This window comes from Lycium ferocissimum, chromosome 11 (assembly GCF_029784015.1).
Source record: "Lycium ferocissimum isolate CSIRO_LF1 chromosome 11, AGI_CSIRO_Lferr_CH_V1, whole genome shotgun sequence".
NCBI classification, from domain to species: Eukaryota; Viridiplantae; Streptophyta; class Magnoliopsida; order Solanales; family Solanaceae; genus Lycium; species Lycium ferocissimum.
Genome location: NC_081352.1, coordinates 29,027,634 through 29,034,887, shown reverse-complemented (window position 1 = coordinate 29,034,887; position 7,254 = coordinate 29,027,634).

Sequence of the window (7,254 nt, the reverse complement as noted above, 5' to 3'; positions counted from 1 at the left end):
AAACCCTTGGGGTGTGACCCCCCAAAGAAAGTTAGTTACCCCTTTTAGGGCTTAAATAATCGATTATTATTTATACGGTATTTGGCATGTAGTATAAAATCCTCCATATAACTAATACTACAATAGAATTTATGCGGAATTTAATAGCGGAAACAGACATCATATAACTAGTACAAATATAAATTATATGATAATCTTAATATTACACCTTGTATGCAACTTCCTTTTCTTTTCAATCTACAATTTGACTTGTTTGCAAATTTAACAATCTGCAGCTTCACCCATCACCAAGCCCCTCCCAAACTAAAGTTTCAAGTGGCCCATAATTTGCTTATTTGGAGATTAATTGTGTGTCACCCACATCGACTAAGTATTTATGGCCATTAAAACCCATAAGCTAGTTTTTTCTTGTATATGTGTATCCAAGCTACTTTGGCGTCATCAAGATAGTAAACCAAGCTCCACGCTATCGCCATCATATCCATACTTGTCTTCTTGACAATCCATAATATTTAAATATCAATCGCATGCAACCAGCGTAAAGGAATTCTCAACAATATGTTACTGTCAATTTTAGGTCAAGCCCAGTATCCCACACGATTTCACCCAACATACCACATTTGACGATCTCCTCAAAATGGAAAGGAAACTAAATGTGGACTTGATAATGATTCCTCCAAATCAATCAAAGAAACTAGTCCATTTTCCCAATATTGTAAATTTTGTATATATATACATCTAACAGTTGCCTATCCCTAAAATGCCTATGCATTTATCATACGCGTTTTAAGTGCACTACTAGTTTACGTTTATATGAATCTCCACACATGTTCACATAAAAGAGGAAAGAACTTCATTTGTCCATTTTAATATCATATGCCATGCACCTATTTGGTCTCCTACAAATAGGCAGGAAAAAGGGTCTTACCTATTGTTAGATCATATATGAAAATGTATGGAATCCTTGTCATAAAGTGTTAAGGTAACCTACCTAAATGTTCTTATCCACTTAGAATTCCAACTGTAAGACAGTATATTCTTCCGAACTTTAAATGTGTTCACATTATTCTCTAACAAATATGAGTTGATAATCTTTAAGAAAGGGAACAAAGTTTATAAAATGTCATATTTACACTGATGACATGAGAAATTATTTACCCTGGTATTTTATATAACTTATATATTACAATATGGACTTACGTTAATGGGTTATAGCCTAAAAAAAGATAGATAAAATAAAGGCCTACTATTAAATTATTGTGTGTGCAGATAAACAATGCCTATTAACTAGTATTGACTTGTAATGTGTAGTCAACTCTCTTTTTCTAACCGTCAGAAAGAACTCAAGTATAGTTTGTCCATGAATATATGGTAACGACTGATAGCTAGAAGTGGCGGAGCCACATGCACACATCCCTTCGCCGAAAAATTATACTGTGTAAAAACGTAAAAATTAAGAAATTTTATATATATATATATCACTACTAAAAAAACAGTGAAATTCGACCAAAATTTTACCACGCGCGGTCGAAAAGGCCAATTTTCGACCGCAAGGCATGGTCGCTAACAACTAGGGTGAAATTTTTTTCGACCTCACGTGGTCGAAAAATTTTCGACCAATGCCGGTCGAAATAAGTTTTCTACCTAAATTAAAAAAAAAAAAAAAAATCGACCACATGAGGTCGAAAAAGTTATTTTTATTTAAATATTAATAAAAAATTTAATCGCATGTGGTCGAAAAATATTATTTTACATAAATATTATTTAAAATTTTCGACCTCCGTGGTCGAAATATGATAAAAAATAAAAATAAAAATAAAAAAATTCATAATTTCGACCACATGAGGTCGAAATTTAGCAATATTGTTGCTTAGGATTTCGACCTTATGAGGTCGAAATTCAAAATCGTCTTCAGATTTTCGACCTCGTGCGGTCGAAATTATGATTCTTTGAAGTACAATTTCGGCCTCAATTTCATGAGGTCGAAATTATCAATATCGGGTGACTATTCGACCTCGTGAGGTCAAAAATGGAAAAAAAATTTCAGAATTCGGTACACTTACAAAGAACCCACTTTGCCAATCACACTCATCAACCAAATCAACAATGCAATTCATCAACACGTCCAATTCATCAAAGTACTTCTACAATCATAAACTACATTCTAAAATCAAATTCAACCTCAAGTTTCAATTTAAAGTACTTCTAAATATCCTTAAAACTACATTCAAACACTTAAACATCGTAAAGTTAAACAACCATAAACTACTTTCTACATTCAAACACTTAAACATCCATAAACTACTTCCTACAATCTAATTCACATTCAAAAGTACATCTAATTCGAATTAAAACTATCATAAAAAAAATATACATATCCAAGAAAACATAGCAATATTACAATCCAAAAGTATATGAATCAAAAAAAGTCAACGTTGGGTGTTAGAGACATGATCCGATTCCTTCCCACTATCCTCATAAACAAGAGCATGAACTACGTTGTCTTGTGACCTCGTCGTCTCTCAATCCATTGGTCCGTACCATCGGCGTTCTTCGCCTTCCTCGTGTGAGTAATCTTGAAGACTTCATCTTGAGGTACTTCCTGACCCCTCTCGAGCGTTAACATCATCTTGAAGACAATAACTGAACCATTATCTGTTGTAAAGATTACTTGTTTGGGAAAGATATGGGATGGGAACTTTGTGGTATGCAAAATGAAAGGAAAACAGAAGTCAGGCTTAAGAAGATTATTAAATTACAAATAACCAAACAACGGACAAACAAAACAACCATTACGAAGGAAACACATATGTAAAGATATATCATAAAAAGACCTTTTTATGAAGCGAGAGATCAAAAATCGGATAGCATTATGTGTCCATCTTCTCTAACAAGCACATTTTACGGCTTGAGGTCGCGATAGACAATGCCACATGTGGAGGTATTCCATTGCAAGGAGGATCTCTCACATAAAACCTGAAATTTTGAGATAAAAATTAACACTTCATAAAATAATGCAAACGAGAATGTTTTTTTTGTTTTGATAAGGTAATACCAACAGAATATAAAACAAGCTCTTTTCTTCCGTTAAACTAGTAAATCAAGCTAGGCAAAATTAGCATTGGCGGGAATATGGACCGGAAGGAACACTCAGTAACATGAAAGCTTTGGTATCAATGGTCCTAAGGAAACAAAATTTATTGGATACAAGAAAAGAAACATAAAAAATGACATACTAACTAAAACGGTAGCGGCTATACATATTGGTCTAAGAACCTAAGATATGGAGGAACTCTTTATCTCGCAAAGATAAGGAGGAACTCAAGACCACTGAGTAAATAAAGCTAACCATAAAGGAAGAGAAAGCATGCAGGAGGTAACGTTGCAATGCAAATGGTCCAGAGACAAAAGATAAACCAGTTATGTAACATAAATTTTTAAGGACCTTTCGGTAATGCAGTAAGTCGGTATATTAGTTATTCCATCTTCTACCCCGCATAAAATAGAACATAAATTGACTCACAGTTTATACATGTTTTAATTATGCGGGGTTGTAAACTGGTAACTTAGTGTGCTGAAATTTATACATAACAACTAAAATGCTACCAAACAAACTTCAATAGTAGACAAAGCAAGATAAATTCAAGATAAAGAAGTCTTAAAAATGTCCCATTTCCTACGCTACTAATAATTTGCCGGTTGCTTTCCTTGTTGGGTAATGTAAATAGCTCATTGAGTAAAAAAAATGTACATTCAATCAACTACATCTACCTGTGAGAGGCGATTTGAATCATCTACTGTGTATCTCTATTTGAACCCATTTCATTTCCAAACAAGTAAATGGGTCAATTTCATATACCAGTATTGAATCTTTTACCAAAAAAGCAAACAAAGAAATATTATCTAAATCATCTAATACCTAAAACAAACATTGAACAATCAATAAAGTTAAAAAAAATCTTCTAATTAAACTACAACTATACAAAGTAATGCAACTAATAATGATAAAATGAGATTGAAAAACAAAAACCAAAAAAAAAAAAAAAAGGACTAGCTTGACTCCTTCGTCGTCGAAGCAAGGGCCGGTGGCTACTCAGTGGTTTAAACGGGACGAACCGTCACCTACTTGGAGAACGCCGGTGTTGGTGGGGTGGTGGAAATTTGGGAGAAGATGAGTTTAGAGAAGGTAAATTTTTTTTGAAAGAGAAGAGAAAGTTTTGGGAGGAGTTGAAATATTTTCATCGGCACGGGTGTATTAATTATTGAATTTTTTTCGACCGTACGTGGTCGAAAAAATAAAGCAATTTTGACGATTTGAATTAATTTTTTCGACCTCATGCGGTCGAAATTTGATTTTTTTTTAACTTTTAATTCATTATTTTATATTTATATAATTTACTTTTGTGCAAAATGATTTTTTTCATTTATTATTTGTACAAAAAAAAAATCGACCTCATGAGGTCGAAATCATATTTTCCTGTAAAAAAAACGACCCCATGTGGTCAAAATCCTAAAGAAAATTTTTTTTAAAAAAATTTGGAAATTTCGACCTCATGTGGTCGATTTTTTTTCCACCAAAAAGTGAGGTCGAAATTATTTGGTCGAAAAATCCCCTTTTTTTAGTATATATATATATATGTGTGTGTGTGTGTGGAACACCCTTAGTTTTGTCGTATATTTACTTTTTTATACTTTGACACCCCTTAGTAAAAATTCTAATTCCGCCACTTTAGCTAGTGGTTTGTGATAGTTGGTCTCATGCTTATCTGAAGATTGCTAGCCTTGCGGATGGAGTTGAATGGTTTTCTTCTTTGACCTTAACTCAAGATTATAATTTTATACCTATATAATTATATCGTAATTTCTACTACGGTTATCGATTTAATATCTTACATTAAGTCCACGTCACATATATGTGTGGGGAATAACACCATAAAAACAGAAATGTGAATAAAGTTTGGATAAGAAATGGTTTAAAGCTTGTGAAGAGAAGGTCCGGTGTAAATTAACGAAACAAATTGACAGCCAATATATGTGCTTGCCAACCCTAAACATAGTTAATGTTGTTATCCACCAAATGAAAACTATTCCAACTGTAAGTCGGTTATGGATTCAAATTTTGATTTTTAATTGTTATCACATCATTCTTTAAGCTTTTGCATAGGATTTGGATAAGACTGAAGAAATTAAAAGTGGATCAACAGGTTCAAGAAGAAGATCCTTGTACAAGTTGAAAAACGGCATAATACATAGATAGACACATACTTGACCGCAACTGGCAACTAAACATTCCAACTTTGAGAATGCACATTTAGACACCTCGATTCGTCTCCACTATATAATTGAACACTCAAAACTTACAAAATGATCATCTAGATACCTCCAAAATTTATATGCTACGTCAGGGTCGGGTGTTCACGAGATACAGTGAGGCGAGTTGAGGTGTCTAGATGTGCATTCAAAAAGTTGGAGTGTTTACTTGCTAGTTGAGGCCAAGTTAAGGTGTCTATTCTATGTATTATGCCTTGAAAAACTTGTGTACTCATGCACAGTGACGGAAATAAAATTTTCACTAAGGGGTTCAAAATATGAAGAAGTAAACACACGAAAAAGCCAAAGGAGATTCAATATCTACTATATATACATAAAAAATAATTTTAAGCATGTATAAATATAGTAATTTCCGTCGGAGGGGGTTCGGACCCCCTTGGCCCTACCTGTCTCCCCTGCTAATGCACCTTTTCTGAAAAATAAACTGAGCAAGAATTTATTTCTCCTAAATGGGCCAGAACAAACTGTCTGGGCCAATTATATCAACAATACATCCCTTGAAATATTTTGGGCAATTTGCGATTTTTCTTCACTGGGGGTGGTCTTTAATTGTTGTCCCTCAAAATGGTGGTCTTTAACTTTTGGCCTTCAGGTAAAATTTCGTAAGGCAAAATTTGCAAATTTCTGCCTTAAGGAATTTTGCCTTAAGGCTCAAATTCTGCCTTGCATAGACAGATTTGCAAAATTCTACCTTGTGATTTTTTTTTTTTTACTGAGTTGGAGTTCGAACCCACAACCTCGGAGTATTAGGCGAAGGGCAAAACTTAAAGACCACCAAGTTGAAGGACAAAAATTAAAGACCACCCCAAATGAAGAACAATCCGCGGAAAAAAAAAATTGGCTATTACACGGGCCGGGGTTACAAGCTAATTAGGTTTCTTAGGTCTTTCTTTTGAAAAAAATCCATTCTCTTCAAATATTATACAGCTCAAAATAAACAAACATTGTTAGTTGTATTTTTAAGTACAGGGGCCACAGCCACCACATTAAAATAGAATACTAATTGGTACTGGAACTCACAGGCCCGACTAGTCCAAACTCGCACAACAAGAATATAGGGCCCACCGTAGGAGCAAGTGCTCCATGCGAAGAGTTTATTTTGCAGCTCGAACACTAAGTAGGCGTTTGGCCATAGAAACTAAAAAAAAAATTCACTTTATTTTGAACTTTTGAAGTTCGAGTTGGGGTTGGAGTTGTGTTTGGTTATAGTTTTTGCAAATAATATTTGGTAGTTTATGTACTTTTCTAAAAAACATGAAATATAATTTATATCCCCAATTTCTAAAATCTAGCAAAATCGCCATAAACTATTCATAGACATAACCAGCTGGTTGAATCAGAACAGGCGATTACACATTTACATCAAAACAACTGATACATTAGTGAAAGCAACTTTCAGCAGAATGAAACTTCAAATTCACAAACAACAATCCCTCCCCTGACCATCCAACCCTCACCCCTCAATAAAAATAAAAAAATAAAAAAAAGGAACCAAAGCTCATTTGAGGAAGAGGGAATGGTAAAAACTTATCCACACCGGTTGTTTACAACCATCTCAGTTAAGTTAACCATAAATAATAAACTAAGGTCTAGAATTTTTTTTTTTTTTTTAATAAAGAAAAAAATTAAAAAAGAAAGAAAAGTTAATAGCGGAACATAACAACGGTCTTTGTTATTACAAATTTCTGGTTACCAAAATCTTATTTGCTATTGCAAATTTCTGATTTTTGCAAATATCTGGACCAACGTCCTGTTTTTCATTACCAAAACCCAACAAGAACTAAAACAAATAGTTGTAAACACTACCAATACTAGAATAAACGGGGTTAAATTTATAAAAATAAAAAATTTAGGGTAAAATTTGAAAAAGGAAAAACAAAAGCAAGGGTCAAAAACAGAGAGAAGTGAGAATAGTGAAAATAA